We start from the raw sequence: 20,070 nt of genomic DNA on the forward strand, positions 1-20,070 counted from the left end.
GCGGCTCCAAGTCGAATTCCGAGCATTTGCTGTTGGACCGTCGCACGTATCGCACGCTTACAGCGGAAGTATCTCGGTCCGGTGTATCGGAGTATCTGTCAGATTCGTATCGGACGCGTACTGGTAGCCAGAGCTTGGGCCTTCATTCGTTGGGGTTTTCGGCTTTCGGTTTCGGTTACGGATTCGGTTTTTTGGTCGGTTTTGGTCCGCTTGATCGGTTGGCTGGACAGTTGCAAGTTGCAACCTCAGGGGTTTTCTCGGCTGTTGCATTTGCATTCGGCAGCTGGCCGCGATTGATGACTCAAAGACTGACTGTCCGTCAAATGGACACTTGCCGCAGCGGTCTCGGTCAGTTAGGTGGTAGCAGTGCAGTCAAGTCCGGCGACCTCTGACCCTTGACATCGAATATAAACCTCTTGACAATCAAATTTTGTGCTGCCAGTTTATTGGATTGAAAGCCAGCAACCGGGTGGGATTTTGTGGCGGTCCCTTGACCAATTCTAAACGTAAAATAAAAACCATCAAAGAGAAACAAGCCAACGGAGAAATATTTCAAATAAAAAGTTCAATTTCGCTGCTTTTATTTTTTTGAAGCTCCACTGTTTTGCCGGTTTTCGGTTTTGAAGCGATATTCGGTCCTGAGCTTGTCGTCGAAGTCGTCGTCGTTGGCGTTGTTGGCGTTGTGTGCGTGGGCTTCATAAATTATACAAGAGCGCATTTTGCGAACGACTTGCAAATAAATAAGCATTTACGCTTTTATTATTGCCCGCCCGCAATCCCCGGACGCGGAGTGTGTGTTTACTGTGAGAGTGTGTGCGGGTTTTGGGGCTTGAGTTCCTTGGAAATCGCTCCCATGTGGCGCAAGCCGAAGGAATAAAATAAAAGCAGCCAGAAGCGGTGGAGATCCAGGCGCTGGCGGTGGAGCAGCCACTTAAAATATCATTTTTTGCATACAATCATCATATATCTATAAATGTGTGCGCCGTCTATGCATGTATATCGAGATCCGCTCTGATTTGTGTGTCCTGATAACGACGATTCCCCCCCAGTGATTGCCTGCATTAAAACAAACAAATAAAATTGCAGGAGCGAAGAGTGTGCGGGACGAAAATCCCATATAAAGCTATCAAGCAGGTAAGCAAAGGCGAAAGGCCTCATATGTATAACCCAGCATGTCTCTCGCACGCACATTGAACTTCAAACCGAGCAGCTGAGCTCTGAGCAGCTGAACACCGAAAGTGCAATGACATTTGCCCATATTAACTCACACGACGGCACTCCCATCAAGACGTCATTATGCAAATGTGTAAATAGCGAAATGAACAGCCGTGTGCCTGCATCCTGATGCATCCTCATCCTCATCCTCATCCTCCATCCTCATCATCGTCGTTTGCATCCTCAACGATCTGCATAATTAGAGCACAGCGGCAATATTCTGGGGTATCTGGTGTATCTGTGCGACCGTGCTGGGTGTCTCTAACTGGCTCTAATGAATAAATAAGTGCCACTAATAGTTTTCGCACTTCCTGTTGTCAGGCGACCGGCAGCTCATCAAATTGCACTCAGCCTCATCTGGTCCTGCACAGTGAACAATTTTTGCCATTATTTCTAAGCCAATTTATACTAGATTCTAAATAAATAAACATTCCAACTCCTAAGAAAATAATACATATTTACACTCCTTAAAAAATAAAAGAAATAACAGACAAGTATTTCTTTTGGTGTCTTGTCCAAGAATAGAAACATAGCAGCCAAGTTAACAAGAGCAGCAGCATCAATATCGCAGAGTAGCTGCAACATCTGCGGCAGCAACATTGCACCATCCATGTTGACAATATTTAATTATGTAGCAGCAGCAACAGCTATATTCTAACTGTCTGACTTCCATACTTTCCACTGGCTCTCTATAGTTCTGGGGGCTGGATAAGTGAATTGCTTTATTGTGGCTTTTGCAGTCAAAGTTGCTGATGTTGCTGTTGTTTCTCTGGGGCGCCGCTGTCATCGTCAACGTCATCATCGTTGTCATAATCATTTTCATTGCTCTTTCCCACACAAATCGGCAAAAAAAGTGTTTTCATTTTCTGCATTTACTTATTTTGCCTTTAAAAGTCCAACTCGACAAAGCGAAAAGAATTTTTTCTTTTGAAAAATCTCAACAGTTGCCATAGAAAATGTTTTTGCAATTATTTCTGAAAATATTGTTATTGCCAACATTCCCATTTCGACTTTAAAATTGCCTTTTCGGAAATTTCTTTTATTAGATTCGGATATGGGAAGAAATTAGATTTGATTGCTAGTTGAAGTTTGAAGTGGAAATGGTCTGGGGCATCGTTCATCGTTCATATAACTGCGACATTGTCACACATTTTATCGCTCGCTTTATGCATGCGAACTTTTTATTTGCACCTCAAACAAAAAAACATTTCCTGTACAACTATTTTGTGCAACGGATGCCGCCGGACCCCGAGACCCCGAGACCCCGGGACCCGGCCGACGACCCTCCTTCCGACTTTGGAGCAACCGGCCCATCATAGACACGCAGATAGGCATCAGATAGAACGCTCGACTGACACGGACAGCGACGAGAGCCGTGCAATGACTTGCGCAAATACTCAACTAAAGTTGGGAAAAAATGAACACAAAAATAAATAAAATTTTTCAAAGAATTTCTGACGGGGGGAACCGCGCAACTTCCTCATTTGCTTATCAGACCATCAGGGGGAATCACAAAGGAGGCGGTGGACTTGGCTTGGTGGGCAGCCTGGTGGGGGGGTAGATGGCTGCGCTTGATTTCACTCACGCAGACTCATCAACTTTTAATTAGTTGTAATTTGTAAATTCAACGTCAAACACCGGCCACGCAGTCAGTCAGAAGATGTCGCCGCCTTTGAAGCTGCCGCCACAACGTGGCAGTCGGATGATGATGTTGCCGCTTTGTTGCCACACTGACAGATTGCTGATAAAAGCCTCCCCAATCCCGAAGCCCACTCCCGAGCGCGTGGTTAACCCTTTCAGCCGCCTCTAATCGCCGGCCAAAGTCAAGCCAACAGTCGCGGTCGCTCCTCCGCAAAACTCCTCGCCATTCAAAACGCCCATCCATCAGCGATGAACGGCAGCTGTCAGCGGGTTCTGGGGCTCTGGGGCTAAAAGGATTGGCCTCGCCCCTGACAATCGAAATTGGCCAGACATTTGACAAAACAGTTTCGGTTATAAATGATTCTTTGATGGTCATAAACGATGCTTAAAATGAGAAATTGATTGTGGGTATTGGACAGGGGCTAGGGGGAACCCAAAAATCATTTCGGATGTCGCATTAACCAGCCTGACAACACATTTTAAAGCACTTTTAAAGCACACCACAATAAGTTGTCTTCGCCGGGGAGTTAAATGGGCGTTGGGAGTTGTTCCCACAACCCTAATCGCTCCTGGGTGCCGTAAATCAACTCGACTGATTCCCATCTTGGCTCGTAGGAGAGCAATAAAATAATGCTCCACCAAATTACTTCAGGTTTCTGTGTCCGCTTTTTTAATTAGTGGCATTATAAATGTGGATATACTAAAACCAAAAACTTTACGAGCTAATTTTATGGCTCTTGCAAATTTATAGACCTTTGGCTCATGTGACACAAAACTAACAACAGCAGCGGGAAAAGCAGCAGCAGCAGCAGCAACAGCAGAAACTTTTCTAACAAGCTCTATAAATCCCCTTTCAGAGTCGAGGCACTTAATTAATTTCTGTAAAAACTTTAAGAACAAAGGGCTGTTCGCAGTTGCCGTTGATGTTGCTGCTGATGTTGCTGTTGCTGTTGCTGTTGCAGTTGTTCGGTTGTTCGTTTGTTCCGCTCAGGTCCTAGCCTAGTTGTTGCACGTTAATTTCCAATTTGAAGCGAAAAGAAAATAGACAAAAAAAAAAGTATACAAGTAATGTCATACGTAGAAGCAACAAAATCAAAGCCCAAAGACGCCAAAACCAACAACAAAATCAACGACAACGACAACTTCTACGGCGGACAACAACAGCAGTAGAACTAACTGCAAATTTGCAGTCAAAGCATTGAACAACCCAGAGATTCAGAGACCGAGGAACGGGCCGAAACGCAGCAGAAGCTTGCACCAGTTTTCCAACTGCAGCATCAGCCGCTCTTCAGTTTGTTGTTGTAGTTACCTGGAACAGTTACCTGGGCGCTAAACAAAAAAGAAAAATAGAGAAAAAAACGAAAACATTGTGAAAAACTGAGCACCGTAAACAACTAAAGCTAAACACTGAACAGAAAATTTTATCTCAAAATTACATATTTTAACTTAAAAAATATATTAATTTCAACACACCTGTAATAGAACTTTTGTGATTAAATAATCCTTGGCTAATGAAAGCCAACTTTCTTGGGAGATAATTTTTTTTTCAATGTTTCAACATTTGTTGGATGCTGGTGAGGCAAGGAAAGGCTTTAGAAAGTAGCCATAGGAGGCAGAGGAGATAGATTGGAGGAAACCCGTTGGCAGCCGCCTGGCTCACTTCGCCTTGCGTGATGCAATTGCCGGGGCCGGAGCGCCAAAAGATTGAAAGCAAACGACAGCCACGTAACTAGAACACTTGACGGTGCTGCTGCGGATGCCTCTGCTGCAACAATTTCCAATTAAAGCAGTTACTGCTGCTTCTGGGAGTTGAAGTTTGAGTTTGGCGAGTTGCTTTGGGAACTAAGACCCGGGAGCTGGGAGCTGGGTGCTGTGAGCTGCAAGCTGGTAGCTGGGAGTTGGCAGTTCGCTTATGTGTCGCTTGCGCAATCATCATGCAGCCACTTCTGACAGCTCCAACTGCTCCGACTGCTTCTATTTGATTTTCTATTGGATCGGCATGGCCTGGCTTTTCTGGCTTCTGGCTTGTGGGCCCTGGCCAGTTTCTTGCGACAGGAAGCCATCTGTAATGGGCCTTAAAATACACATTTTATGCCCAGCTAACCATCCCCAATTAGAGCTTTGGGCTAATTGCAGTGACGCATAGTTGCTCATTACGTTTTCTGGCATTTCCCGCACCCCATCTGGACAGCTATCAGCCATTCATCCATCCATCCAGTATGAAGTTAGATGGGACGCTCCCAGTTGAAAAAAAGTCGGAAGCTAACGGCTCGCAGCGCGGTTCAAAGCTAATTGATCATTAGGTCTATTTCCGCAGTGAGATGGCAGACGTGAAGTTGGCGTTTTCAACTAGTTTTTACCTTTAGTCAGCTAGCTAGTTTATTTTTTTTATAAGTAAGTCATAAAGTGGCAACTTTTATGACAACAGCAACTGACGCGGTCGCGGCCGGGGTCGGGGCCGGTGCCGGGGCGCATGTTGCACGCAATCCTGGACAAACCGAAATTCTTCCTGGAGTTTTAGCTTTTAGTTAGGGTTTGAGCTGGGTTGGGCCAGTAGTTCCATAAAGCACATTTCCTCACATCGACAGTGGCAATAGTTTTTTATAGGTTCTGTAAAGCCAAGAAAGCCAAGAAAGCCAAGAACACCAACAGCAACACAGAATGGACAGCAGCAACAGAAGGCCATAAAAGAAAATATGCTGCATGTAAGAAACTGAAAAAAGACTACAGAACTGGGTGAAATCGATTTGTATACGGTATGTATAGTTCTTTATTACAGTTTTTCAAGTCCGATGAAGACTTTTGTGGAACTCCACCGAAGAAAGAAAAACCTGGTGTAGTGGGTGGGGAAAATGTGCCTTGCTTTTCTCTATCCCCTTGATTGATCATCTAGAAGATACAAAGGTGGAATGGGGCTGGCAGAATGGAAAGACGAGTAATCGGAGATTAGAAGAGTTGCGTGGTCCAAGACAGTGACTAGACAAAAGCCATAACTACTTCAATTTGCACAGAAACAGGTAACAAGCTAAAAACTATTCTGGCTTTTAGATTATTGAGAAAGCTTTAAACCACAATTGGCTTTAATTTTTCGCTGTGCATTCGAGGAGAACGTTAGTGCCTGGCAACCCACCTCGAGATCATTCGAACTCCGAAGCATCAGCGTTGACTGATAGATTTCCCGACAGTCACTGACCCACTGCCCACATGCAAATGAATCCAGTCGAGTATCTCACGGATACACGCGCCATGTATCTGCAGCGCTGATGCAGGAGTGGGGCGATGGGAAATTGGGTCTGCAGCATCCAGATTCGGTATCCACAGTGCCTTGAGCTATGCGTTCGGTGCGTTGGCGTTGAGTGAAGTCTCCGCATTGCCTTTCCATTTTTGGTCAGCCCGGTGGTACACGAAAATAAAACAAGAGGAACACATTCCCCCGAAGTTGGCTGGATGGCTGGCAGGCTGGCTGACTGGCTGGTGCTTCTGTTCTGTTGTTTCTGGCTGAATCTTTTGTTTACTTCACGGTTATTTTTTGCCGCCGAACACATTTGGTTTTTGTTCCACGAAAGATGTTGTTTCTGCTGCTTCAGCTTCAGCGGCAGCAGCATCAGCATCAGAAGCAGCAGCAGCAGCAGCAGCCCAGAGAGGCCAAAGAAACAAAAAGAAAAGAATGGAATACGGGCCAGGCCAGAACAAGCGATCTTAATTTACGTTAGCTCGTTAGCTTGAACTACCGTTAGGCCGGGGGACTGCTCTTTTACTTTTTGGCCTCAAGTGCAGGCCTTGCACTGGGACATTCGGGCCTAGCCTGGTTTTTTTTTTGGCCAAAATGCCGATACCTTTTTTGGGCATTCAACAACGCCTCTACTGTGGCTCATTGTGTCTGCGCCGCTGCGGTTGGAGGGCGCGTGAAAATGTCCATGTCTAGTATCTCAGGCCGGTAATCAACAGTTTGTGGTCAACAAATAACAAAGCCAACTAGAAAAAAGACAAAAAACAAAAACCAAAAAGACAAGAAATAGAAAGAAGTAATGCTATTGGTTTCGCATGCTTTATTGCCAATTGGAAAGTTGGCGAGCCAACTAAGAAAAAGGCTAAGAGAACCCACAGCCCCCAGAGAGTGCCAGAAAGCCATTGAGGCGAAGATTGGTGTTAGAATGTTTTACGGGCCATTGTCTAAGCTGGCCGTTATTGGCCAGAGTTCCAGAACCCCTGAGCCAGAGCTAGAGCCAGAGTCGGAGCCAGAGCCGAGATGCACTCCATGCAAAGTCATAAATATGGCAGCAAAAGCGCAGTTAAGTAATAAATTGTGAACGGCAGGTTTAAGAAAATTGATTTAATAACTGCGCATCATTAAAATGTCTTAATTGCATTCTTCCGCGTTGCAGCCAGAACCAAAGTCCGGGCTAATCATCTCGGTTGGCCATCGTCCGGAGCCATCATCCGATTTAGAGATGGACTTGACCATTCATCAAAGCATCTTTGAGAATCCATCAAATGCCGCCTGAATGCCAATGCCATAATTTTCCTTATCCCAAGCCAGTTTCTAGCTCCGTCCGATGCAGTCGGCTACGGGCAAGTCAATCAATTAGGCATTTCAACACATGTTGTTTACAGTTCTAATTCTAGAAGCGTTTCATTTAAATGCCATCGTGTCTGCGGCAGATATTGTTTGTGGGAGAGTTCGTTAGAGGCAGGCTGAGCTGGCAGGCAGGTGGAGGGGCTATGCGTGGCACGTTGGCAGTGTGAAATATTTTTAAACATGCCGCTCGCTAACGATTTCCTGTTAATCTATGCGGCATTGACTTTAAACTAAATGGAAAACTTTGGGCTGGTCGATTTATGGGGCTTCGTCTAGTTTCGGGATGATCAGCCACAAAACACCCGAAAATGAACTCCTAAATAGCCGCCAGTCACGCTTCATCTTGGGTAATTGAAGCACCTTAAGCCCCTAATGATTGTGTTTAAAACTAAGACCACTCATCAGGGCGACTCTAGCTCTTCTTGGCTTAATCGACCCCCTAACCCATAAATGTTGCTTAGAAAGAAAAGAAAGAAAACGACGGCCAATCAATAATTTCTCAGCTACTCAAAAGCTCATTAGCTGCCGCATTTTGACTGGAAATCACTCTAATGGACCAGCTTGGCGAACAAAATTCCCAGAACACTTGGACAAATCTCCGACTCCGACTTCGACTCCGACTCTGACTGTTTGCTGACCACTTTCGCTGACGGGGCACAGAGATGCGAAATTAAAAGTGTAAAGCATCTCTAATTTGGGCAGGGAAACCGGCGAAACGTGTCTCGAATGCAGTTGAAAAATCAATTAGCAGCGAGAACGGGTCTGGTCCGGTGTCCGGAGTTCGCAGTCCGCAGTGTCCGGACCCGGGTTGAGTGATTAATGATGTGCCAGGTCGAATCATCTACTCGCGGGGGTGCCGAGGGCTACCAAACAAACATTGACAGCTCCCATCAAATGGAGTCGGTTCGGAGCTGTTCTGTGCTCAGCGGGCCCGGAATTTTCTGTTCTGGCCAAATCAGCTTGGCTCATTTTGGCCGGAGTTTGCTTTGGCAAGAGCCAGTTTCCAGTTATCTGCTAGACAGATTTGATTTATTTGCCCGCCCACCCACGAGCAGCAGTTCAACAGCAGCCGCAGCCTCAGCCCCGGCCCCGTCCGTTCGAACTTCAAAGTTTATAAATGTTTTACGAGCGGCATAAATTTAAATTAGCAAGCCAAAGTCTTAAAAATGATGTACATGTATGGCGATCAAAGCAGAAGTAACGATACCCTTTCGAAACCTTAGAACAAACTTTTTTAATAGGAATTAGTTTCAGGTTTTCGTGAAAATCAATTTCCTAAAACGATTTCAGCTTTAATGGGTTTTCAATGGAGATTTCTCTCATAATACAAGATATGAATTTCTACAAATTAAAAACCTTTGATTATGATCATGGACATTACTATAAATAATTTGGTGGCTTAATAATTAATTCCATCTTTCCTTAAGTATATTCGTTCATCATTAATTCCAATTAACAAAAATCAACGAGAAGGAAGATAATAAAGTCTCCCATAAATTAGTTCCATGAGTTTTTCTATTAATGTTAACCGAGACTGGCTTTTAGACTTGAGGTTAAGACTGTTATTACAAGAGTTATTTAATAATTTTTATTGATTTTTTATTGTACTGGTACTAAGGCTAATAAAAAGTCTAACCCCAGAAAAGTTAGACATTCGAAGTGGTCATGGTTGAAGGTTCTGCTCGTGGAGCGTAAAGATTCCCACTGATCGTATAATTATTGGTAGTTGGGCAGGATAGTATAATTTATTAAAGAGCTTTAAACGGTTAGTTCTAAGCCCAATACTAGCGAGACACATTCGGTGGAGAAGAGGCTCTTAGCCGGGTGGAATGTATCCGGGGTTGACCCGTATTTCTGGTTACGCTCGTGCCGGGGAGCGCTTAACCTTGACACCGACCAAGCTAACTTGGCTAAAATCACCGGCCGCCTTCCCTCTCACTCTCTCACACTCTCGCTGACCCCCGTCCCTCAGTAGGCCCCCTTCGGGGCCACCAATCCGTTAGAGTCAAAGTGCGGCCGTTCGTTCCGTCTTGCCGTTAGATTTCGAGTAATAAAAAGTTTTTTTTTTCGTTTCGCTCTCGGTCGTAGCTTCTTTTTTTTTTGCCATTTTGCGCAACTTTAGGTTTTTTATTTTGCTTGCGATTCGCTCAGACAATTGCCCGGCATGACTCAAAACCCAAAAAACAGAAAAAAAAAATAATCATAAAGCTGGAAAAAAAATACAAAAATAATCCAAACGAAATAAATTGCAAAATCTTTCGCAGAGCCAAAGCTCAAAGAAAAGTGCGGCATTTTTTTATGATTCTGTTTGTTTGCTTGCCCCGATATCTTGGCCCGGACTGGCCCGGCCCGTCCCGGCCTGGCCTGGCCCGGTTGTTGGTGTAATTTTATAGTTAGCTGTGTCTTGTAGAACGTGATGCTATTTTCTTTCCGTTGCTATTCTCATTTTTATTGCAAGTGCCCGGCGAGGAGGTGGGCGAACTGAAAGAAATCATAAATTTGCAGAAGCCAAGAGTCTGAATATTTAATAAACTCGATGGGAATCAAGGCAGGAGGTCGAACATAAAAATCATTTCCAATGAATCGCAATTACTTTCCCGAAATCCCCGTCTCCCGTTCTTCCGGTGACTCTTTAAAAATGTATGTCAATTGGTCAATTTCCTCCCCCATGCGAGTGTGGGCCAATTAAATGTCATTTACCTTCTGCAATGGCCGACAGTCCCCTCGCCGATCTGTCCACTTAAACCGACTTTACTCCCATTAGCCATTCGCCTGGGCCAAAGCCTGTTTAAATATTTATAATACAAGCCCAGTGTCCCTGTCCATCCGAACTCACCTCCTGGCCGCATTTGGCTAAATTGCACCGGGGGCATTTTAATTAGGCAAATGGCCGATTTGACTTCATAAATGCAGACATGCACAAAATTAGCGAAACTATATCGCAATGCCCGGCGGCGATTGACAGTTCAATCAACTCCGGGGCGCAAATTGCCAATGCATTGCAATAGAAAATCAAATATTACGTATCCCCCCCAACATTGCCAACATGCCGCCAGCCTGCTGGCTGACTGGGTGACTGGCTGACTGCCTGACTGCCACACCACTCCGCACAGCTACGACCCATTGTTGTGTCAGCGATAACCAAAAAAAGCAAACAAACATGATGACGACGGCGGCGACAGCGACTCCAACACCTTTGGAGTGGCAATTTGTTGGGGCTGCCATTGGGAAGCCGCTGCGAGCTGGCAGCCTGCTCCGCTTTGGCGACAAGCATACTGGGGCGAGTAAGAGTGTTGCAGGCTGACCGGCAATACCCTAACTCTTTAGTATTTTGTCCAAGACACAAGTCTTTTTTAAATTAGTCACCTAAACAACATTTTTCTAATCGTTTAGTTTCAAATATACTATTATTTTGTGAAGAAAGAAACATAGTTTTTAGAGTATTTCAACTTCGAAGTGCCACAAATGGTGCTCGGCCGCTACTTAAAACCCGTTGTGGTCTATGACTCAAGCAATCAATTGCCAGCAATGGCAACAACAATGCATCCATACTGGAGTGGAAAATCAGCAGTCGAGTATCTTAAGAATGACTTAACGGCCTGAAAAAGTTTTCCAGTAGCGGCAGCAGTTATAGCCGCTAAAAATAAAACTGAGGAAAGGCAACAATGAGAGTTGCTAATAGCTGGCAACTTTTGAATTGAGATTGCGATTGCGTGAATGCTTTCAGACGTGTTGCATTTCAGTTCCGGCCAACTTGAGCCTGAACCAATGGCTATGGGGTATGGGGTATGGGTACGATTTCACGTCGGGCTTCAAATGTGTCAAATGCATCGATGGATATATCAGTAATTTGAATCGCTTGCAAAATTTCCATTCGCATTGCGCAAAAATGGCAACGGCAACGGCAAAAATTGCACACAAACAATTATTTGGAAATTGCTGTTGTCGTTGCCAAGCTGGCCATAAATTGTAACAACTGTCGTTTGCATATAAGTATCGAGTGTATTGGGACCCAGTACTCCATACCCAGTACCCAGCAGATGCAGATCCAAATGCAAATGCATCGAAACGAGAGCAAAGGACACCGTTGGGATTGTGGGGGACAAAATGCCAATTTTCATTGCGTTTATTGAGTGCCTGCATGATGATGAAATGAATAGACTCAAGATGGTTATGGCTCTTTTAACTCGAACGGAATAACCCATGATGCTGAATAGAGCTATGATTCTTCTTAGTCCCTTAGGCGGAATACGCAATTAATTATTCATTAAACATATCCTGTCATGTTTTCCATTAATTCTCAACTCTTTTCTGTCGATTCCAGTCACAAATCAAACATATCCAACCAGGCAGGCCCCATCTATCCATTCTCCCTTTAATTAGACACCCGAAATAAATTGAATTAACAGCATGACCATAGACCATACACCATACACCATAGACCATAGACTATAGACTATAGACCGTGGAAAGAAGCGAGATACATAATTGCTACCATGGCCACAAAATGTTTAATTTGTTTATTTTTCGGTTTCGGCGGAGCTCGTACCGCAATTTATTAGCAGGCCGGGGAAACAAAGAAAAAAATTGATTGATCTACCACTGGGCAGGGTTCAATCAAAATGTGTAATGAACAAGCCGGAAAAAAATAACACAAAAAAAACCTTAAACACACAAAATTCTCGATAAAGTTGGTAAGAGATTGGAGGAGGGTGTGTATGAGTCTGGTTTGGTTTTCATTACACTGCCGTTACGCTGCTGTTCGTAGCGGGTTCTCATTTTAATGATACAATTTAAAATCAACGCAGACTCATGATTTTGCATATTTCGAGCATTAAACTTGCCCCGTCTGTGGCGGCAACTGCTGTTGTTGTTTCTGTTGCATTTAGTTTTGTTTTTTTTGGGAGCTGTGCGGAGCATAATTCAGGCATGGTTACCGCAGTTTCCACAGTTCTCAGTTGCCAGTTCTCGGTAACAACAATCAATGCCCCGACGCCCGCTGTGATTTGACCAAAAACTGACGGACTAGACTCTCTGGCCGGGATCTAGCTGCCAAAGCTATCAAATAAATAACCGCGGGACCCGCAGTGAAAGAATGGCATGCCAAGCATTGCCTCTAATGCCCACGCCGATGCCGATGCCGATGCCGCTGCCGCTGCCGATGGGTGTGTCCTGACCGCCTCCCACTTTCCTCCTTTTTTTTTGTTTTCCTCCACCAGCTCCCTGAGAATGGAAAAGAAAAAGAGGAAAAACATTTTGCCTAAATGGCGGGGCATTACTTTTAATTAAAACCAACGCGAGCAGTCCGAAAAATTGAACTTGAACTCTATGACTGCCCCGTACTGCCCGGCACTGTGTATCTAATTTGAGTCGGAGCCAGAATCGAGGCTGGAGCTAAAGCTAAAGTTGGAAAACTGGAGATGCTGGAGTTGAAGGTCCATGATTACACATAAGCTGACATCGCCTCGTTCCACAGTTCGTTGCACAGAGCGCTTCACAGTTTGACTTTAATCAGTTTGCCACAGCAACAAACCCAAGCCGGCTGACATTTGATGTTAATTTGCACTGAGCGAGACGTTGAGCATACGCAGCGTTGCCCGGCGGTATGTCGTTCTGTTGGCTAATTACCTCAAACCGAACTTGTAACGAAACCAATTTACAAGCCATAAAGCACACACGACATCTCGTAATGTATACATTTTAATCGTGAACGCATTAATTAGCTTCATGTAAACCCGCGTTCGTAGGTGTAAATAAAAAAAGAAGTACAATTACAAAAAATCCTAAAACCAAAAACCTGATAATAAAATAAACAAGTTTGTGAGCTATTCCAAATGCGTTTTAATAACCCCGTGTCTGGCTGGATTCGACGTGGATTCTTGCCGCACTGACTTCGCCCAGCCCACGCCCGATTCCAGTAAGTAATTAGCATAAAGCACGTGCGCCGCCAACTGGGTCCCGCCTGCCTCATTGGCATGCTGGAGCCGTGAGCTGGGAACTGGAGGTGGCCGGCTACCTGTTGGTACCTACCTGGTTCGTATCACTCACCTCCACTCACAGGTGCGTACTCGTCACGCCCCCCAAAGCGCTTTGGCTAAAGTCTCAGCCCGGTCTGCTGGCCATCGCCCAGGGCATGTGGCCAGAAACGAACAAGAGCTGGCTAAGCCGCCGCGTCCAGTCGGACGACAGACGTTTGCACAATCCATTTCATTTCGTTCTGCTGCATTTCATTCGGATTTCTCTGCCGCTTGATTTATGCCAAGCAGCCAATGCAGTCGGTTGGGAGATACGAACGATGTCGAGGATATCCTGTAAAGAAAAATAATACAAAATATATAGGTTATAGTTTAAAGGTTAAGGACTAATTGTGTCCAGTTGGATTGCACTTGTGTTTGCTCCAATTGGGGAACCAATTTACCTTCTCCCAACAGCCTGGACGGAGCCAAGTTAATTATAGGGTACCAGTGCCGTGCCGTGCTGACATTTCTAGTGCAAAATCTCGACACAAATAAAGTCAGCGGTGATGGCTAGCCGGAGCAGGAGGAGTGGGAGATTATTGCATTTATTGTCTACCTGCAGATTTATGATCATGCAACGAGCGTGCCGCTTCCACGGCACCTACTCCCAATCCATTGTGGTTGGCCGAAGTTTCGGCCATTGTTACCGGAGTTGGAGCGGTCCATTGCGGTCTGTCCATTTCACGCTTTGCCAAATTGCCAACTTGACCGGCACCAGCACCAGCTCCGGCACCAGCACCAGATGAAAAACAGATAAAGTAATGAAAATGCGGGCAGGCGTCTGCGGTGCCAGAGTCTGTTCTCTGTGCAGCAGAGCTCAGAGCTCTTGTATCTCGTATCTCGGCCAGTGCGCGAACATAAAATGTTATTTAAAGCGAATTTCGGGCACAATTTGTTGTTAATGAATGCAATGTAAGCCGCAATGCTCGGCTGGCCTGGACCGCTTGCCACAGATTTTTTCCGATTTATTTTCCTTTTTTGCCTTGTTTTTTTTTTTCTTTTTGTAGATTTTCAGCTAGCGAGCAGGCGAGCAAATTGCGCCCACAAATGAGGTCAGGCAGCCGCACAATGTGCGCCCCGTTAGCTGCAGCCGCCTCACGTGCTGACTTGTGAAAGTAAATGCCCCCAACCAGCCCCGGACTCTGCTGCGGATCCACTATAGATGTCGGGCACCTCCCCCGTCAGTGGGCCAACCTGCATACGCCAGCAATTTCGTGTGAGCCTGCAACTAACCTTCACATAAATTATTCCCATCAACAGCTGCAGATACCCAACCGCAGCACAGCAGAGTCGCAGCCGGGCAAGTCGGGCATCAAGGCATCATGGCATTCAGGCAGCAGTTTAATGTTTAAGACATCGTGATAAGCTGCAGATATTTATCTGGCTAGCAAATTACATGAGGCAACGCCTCGGTGGGAGAAAGAGCGAAAAACAAGTGCCGGCACATGCAACATGTTGTTGCCACGAAATGAGGTGTCGAAACAGTTGTAAGCCAGTGCTCATACGCCCCGTGGTACGTGGGAAAGAATCCTCCGGCAAGTGCTCCAGCAAGTGACCTTGAAGTAGAAAAGTGGACTTTTTTCGATTCTGATATCATTGATTTATTGCCGTCGTAAGCCCCTTAGCATCTCACTTTAATTGGCTGGCGAGAAATCAATTTCCATGTACGCTGGGATTTGCCCACAAATATTTGCGTATTTATTGTCGGCAATCCATAAACCAAGCCCATTTTTTCCATAGGCCTGCCAAGAGCCATGTACTGGCAATCATTTCGATAACACTTGAATACAAAATGAGGGTCATTAATTTTATAACAAACTATGTTGGCCCGGTTCGGCCAGCTCGGAACACTTGAAAATCCCCATACATACCTTGGCCCATGCCCATGCCCATACCTCCATCCCATTCTCCCCATCCAGATGGAGGATTGCGGCTTATCCGCCTGCCAATGTCGCCTGTCCGACAGTCAGTCAATCATAACCCGTTTTGGCTGCCGTTGCCGTAGCTGCTGCCTTGGCGAACAAATCAAAACTTGTTATCGTTCCAAAAAGATCTCTAGGACCAATAAAATATACGGCTACGGCCTGAGCTCTGGGGCCAGTCCACCTCTGCCTTGTGCCGATTTTTTTGTTGTTCGCTCTTGGCTTGCCGCAAAGAGTTGGCTGAAATTGTCAAGCTTTACGTGTTCGCCCATCAAAATGCTGCACGCCTCATCAGGAAAATGACAAAAAATAAATAAAAGAAAAGATTCACAGAGGACAGTGCCATCAGCGGATGGCAGCAGTTTAATTGCAGTGACTGTAATGTCATTTCCATTTGAACTTGGAGTCAGGGTGTCGCTGCCGGTGCTGCTGATGCTGCCGGTGCTGTTGCATCTCTCCTTCTTTTTGGGTCATGTCTGGCTAATCAAAGACTAGCTGGGTCACGCCCACAGCCATTTATCAGCATCAGACACAGTCGCAGGCTCAGTAGGAGTCATCGGTGTCTCAGTCTCAGATGTTTCCTTTATTAAAAGTTACTTTTCCTATACACAGAGGCAAAAGTTTGAAAGAACATGAAAGGATTGGAAGAATGATTTACTTTTAATTTTTTCTTAATAATCAGATAATAAGAAGGATATATTTTATTGTCAACTCCATCTAACATTGCTAGAGTCCTTAGCCTAATTTTTCAATTTAATTTTCTATTTTTGGTCACTGTACCTTTGGTTAGGCATTTTTGTTTCGCTGCGGCTAGGCCAAACGTGAGCTTATGGTTTATGGCGACTTAATAAGGCTATGACCAGCTATCAGCCTGTTGCCCCGGCCGGCCACGATTGCAGCCCTGTCGGCATCTCCGGCTAATGGCCAAACGGCCAAACGGCCAAACGGCCAAATGGCGAATGTGGCGGATGGGATGAGGATGCCCGGCACATTAGGCACAGCTGTGGAGGGGGAGAGCTAGAATCTGCTAAGAAGTTATGGAAGCTGGAGAAGCTCAGCACAGGGATGCCGCATGATAAACAACCGAAGCGTTTTAAACGGCTTCATTAATCTTATTCAGCTCTGTGCTGCGCTTGTCTATTAAAGCCTTGTAATGCCTGGCGAGACTTCGCCTCCTGCTCAGTGTCTCACTGCTCACTGCTTATAGCTTACTGCTCGGTGCTGCTGATGATGAGCAGCTGTGGCAACCGCAATCAGCGAGCTGCGGCTGAAAATCTACTACCTGTCAGCTTCATGTCATTCCGGCATTTTATGAGCTGTTACTGGAGTCGCAGTCCTGGGCTTGGAGTTAGCCGCCTGGCAGACCGCAAATAGAAGTGGCATTGACATTGGCTGAGATAGAGGGCCTACGAGTGCCGACTGTGGGTAACTGTATATGCCGGCTACTTGCCACTTTCTGGTTACTGTCACCGATGGGTTACCAGACACCGATGGCCAGGCTTTCCTGCAACTGTACAGTGTGTTCTCCCAGCTATCTGCTAGAACGAGTGCTAAGCAATAATTCAATGTTTCAACAGGAGCGGTAATTGGAATTTGAGTTTGTTTAAACAGCTTATTTTTTAGTCAATGCTTTTTAGCCCGCAAATATGCAGTTATCGCATGACGAGACCCTGCATCATTTGTGAGTTCCTGTGTCAGACAGTCTCCTATATCAGTGTCTTCTTCAGTAAACTTGTCACGTCCGTTGGTGGACTGCAGATGGCCAATACTGAACCTTATCGGCCGATTTCCTCTCTGGCAGCGGGCCTCATCATCATCATCTCCATCATGATCGTCATCCGGAACATGACAATTTTCCACGGGCTTATCATTTCATAATGAATTTGTTTTGTCAGCCAATAAATTATGGGCAACACGCCGTTGGTCTACCTACTATACTAGCTATATCCCCAAGCCCTATCCGCATCCACAAGATGTAAGACGAAGAGCAACTACATCATAATCATCTAGCAACATCATTGGCGGCGGCAGAAAACAGAAAACCGAACAAGAAATTGTTGTCCTCAGACTGTGGCGGCTGGGCTTTATCGTGAGACTCGTTGATTTAGTGGCCCGCAGTTTGTTTAGTTATTAGCTTTTGCCCTTTCTGGCCCAGAACAAATTGCATTTTGATTTATACGCCCGGAATGAGTTTATCTACACGCGACACAAGACAGGAAACGAGCGTCAATCCCACCGCCCACATCAAAAGCAAAGGCCTCCTCCTAAGAGCACTGGATGGATGGAAAGGAGGCTGGAAAATTCTGGGGAAAATGCCAATCTGCCACATTTCCACTGTCCCCCCTTCCGTCGCCCTGGCCACATCAAAGGGCATTCAATTTTCAAATAGGTAATTAAGTAAAACGCATAAACCGCACTACACGATATACCCGGCTCAGGCAAGTCGATTATTTACACTCCAGCAACGGCAATGGCAACCGGCGACCGGCAAGAGCAAAAGCGGCAACGAAGTATTCAGATTTCAGTTTGTCAATCAATTTGCCTTCATTTGGCTTCGCTCGCTCGCTCGCTGGCTCGGCGTTTTCGTGTTCAAGTGCAGCACACGGCAAAGTGTATTAAAACAACCGCAAAACGAACGCTTACCTCAAACACATGGCTGAGGGGGTGGATGGGTGGATGGGTGATGGCAACACGGAAGGGCCAAACAACTTGAATGCCACAAACAACCGGCAGCGCACAGCATACAAATTGTAATTGAGTCATAGCTGGTTGATGGGGTTTTTTTGGGGGCGATGATCGAATGGTGGCAGGAGGCTGGCGGGGATTTAAACCAGGAACCGAAATCCCCAGGGCCCAGATCCGGGCTCATTATTTCCAGAGAGCGCTAAGGCCGGTGAACCGCAACAGGAGCTGCGGCACTGCGAAACCAAAAACCAAAACCAAAATGAAACAAGAGCCAGTCGTCGTCAGTAAATATTTAGCCGAACCATAGCCATCCTTTGCCACTTGCTCTACTTTTCCCATTTGCCGCAATTAAATACATTAACGAGGGACATTTTTTAGTGCCTAAATGCCGCTGCCGCCGTCTGTTGACCTGATTCCCCAAAGACGCTTGTCGTTCAGTTTTTCGTGGCAACAACCGCTGGCCAACAGACCTGATGGCGGTATTGACCATGGTTTCCCGCATTCACACTGTACAAAATTTAAGTATTCTTTATAGATATTAACATGCAAGATATGCTAGTCTCCCACTACCCAGTTCACTCAATTTGTTGATTAAATTTGTAAAACATAATGCCATAAAGGGATACTTTTTATGATGGCTTCACTCCAACTGTCCGTGGCTCTTATCGCCTGTCATCAATCTGATGTTGTTAACTAGCCACCCCCTCGGATACATGCTACTTTCCTAGTATCTTTGTGACAGTTGACATGCGCCCAATTAAAAAGTACACTAAGCCCCAATGTTGACTTCCCAGTGACTCATTGTTGGAAGAAACTTTTTTAAAAAGAGGTCTAAGGCATAGACTCTATTTCAATGGATGCACACAAACTGCAGCAGCTGCCACTGACTTCCAAGCCATTAATCAGAATCAGAGGAATATCGAATTTCTAACGAACAGGAATCTAATCGGATTGCCTAATTGCTTGAATTATATAAACGAAACATAACTCGCTTTCAGTGTGTTAATTATGCAAATCGATTCAACGTTCCTGACCCGCATTTAACTTTTGTGTGATTGGTTCACTGAACTCCCCCTTTCTCCTACTCCGTATATTTCTCAAAGACTTCTTCTGAAAAGAGGAGAAATGGGTCAATCGAACGAGACGAAACGAAACCTGTTAGTCAACTCAGAATTTAAATAATTTTCTTATTAATGTGCAAATGAGCTTTGCCATTTGACACTTTTGATTTGGCCAAGAACAGATTCCAAGTCCCCATGGCGCAGCATAAATGTGTGCTAATGGCTAGTCTTTTTTTTTGTCCCCACTTTAGGGCTTCAGTGTCGTTTGACATAAATTTTATGACTTGACCAACCGCCTGAGAAGACGATGATACGACACAGAGCCCTTTTGCTTTGGGCCATAAATACGAGTGTGCTGGGTATTAATGCAAGCCGATTCAATGCAAAATGAAGTGCCAGCTTCGTGGCCATAAAACCGCATCAAATAGGGCTTTGAGATGGGTGTTTAAACATCAATTAAAGCCGAGCGACTAATTGGAGCCAGCTATGTGAAGTATACGCCTAGTTGGCAGATCGCTCGAATGGAAGTAGAGAAAGGTAGCAGCTGGCGTTTAAAGACAGGGCTGAGTGGATGGGCGGGGAAAAGATACAGTGCCTCAAATAAGTAAATTGGATTTACCCCGACCCAGAAGATGCGGCAACTTTGCCTGATTGCCTCGTGGCCTGGGGACTCTCCTGGGCGCCACCTTCGGCTCCTACTCCGGCCGGATACGGCTTCAGATCCAGGCATAGCTATAGCTTTGGCTTTAGTCTCCTCGAGCTGTTCTATTGCTGCTATTCCTGCTACTTTTACAGCTCAGCTGACAATGTTGCCAATGTTGTACGGTAATTTTACATAAAAGCACATAAAGTGCAATGTTTGATCGTAAAACTTTTTTACGACATTTTTCCTGTGCGCATATATAAAAATGCCTTTCAGCCCGGCCAACAGCCAGCAGCGGAAAGCGGAT

At 45.4% G+C, this 20,070-nt stretch overlaps 1 protein-coding gene across 8 annotated transcripts in view; it reads left to right on the top strand.

The window, feature by feature from the left end:
* Positions 1-20,070, top strand: part of LOC6500563 (band 4.1-like protein 4) — a 60,710-nt gene continuing 40,640 nt past the window's right edge. For 4 of the 8 annotated variants that reach the window (XM_044714112.1, XM_044714115.1, XM_044714114.1 and 1 more), the window contains exon 1: positions 1-1,134. The gene's annotated coding sequence lies outside the window, so the exon portion shown is untranslated. The remainder of the gene's footprint in view (positions 1,135-20,070) is intronic. The other 4 variants (XM_044714116.1, XM_032449914.2, XM_044714117.1 and 1 more) reach the window with 2 other exon arrangements.

The sequence above is a fragment of the Drosophila ananassae genome, chromosome 2L (genome assembly GCF_017639315.1).
Source record: "Drosophila ananassae strain 14024-0371.13 chromosome 2L, ASM1763931v2, whole genome shotgun sequence".
NCBI lineage: Eukaryota > Metazoa > Arthropoda > Insecta > Diptera > Drosophilidae > Drosophila > Drosophila ananassae.